This window comes from Brassica oleracea, chromosome C9 (assembly GCF_000695525.1).
Source record: "Brassica oleracea var. oleracea cultivar TO1000 chromosome C9, BOL, whole genome shotgun sequence".
Taxonomy (NCBI): Eukaryota; Viridiplantae; Streptophyta; class Magnoliopsida; order Brassicales; family Brassicaceae; genus Brassica; species Brassica oleracea.
This window is the reverse complement of record NC_027756.1, coordinates 31353705-31354062: the sequence shown is the minus strand read 5'-3', so window position 1 is coordinate 31354062 and position 358 is coordinate 31353705.

The following is a 358-nucleotide window of genomic DNA, read 5'->3' as shown; positions in this document are numbered from 1 at the left end:
GAGAGAGAGAGAGAGCGACGCGCGGGAGAGAGAGAAAAGAGAGAGAGGCGGCGCAGGATAGAAGGGGAGAGAGCTCGACGGCTAGGGTTTTCGGCCTCCGGGAATTCTCTGCAGAGCTTCGCTTCAGATTTGTGATGAGGCAAAAAGGGAGGCTGCATCTCTTTTTATAGGAAAGGGGAAGGGAAACCCTAGGTTTTTGCCAAATGGGCCGTAGAGAAGCCCATATTCTTTGGGAAATTTTACGGGCCAGGAACCGGGCCGTTACACTTACCCTCTGGAGACAAGAATGGCAAGATAAGAGACAGACCAAGAGCCCAAATATTGCACATCCATTAGATCAAAGCCAAACCTGACTTTG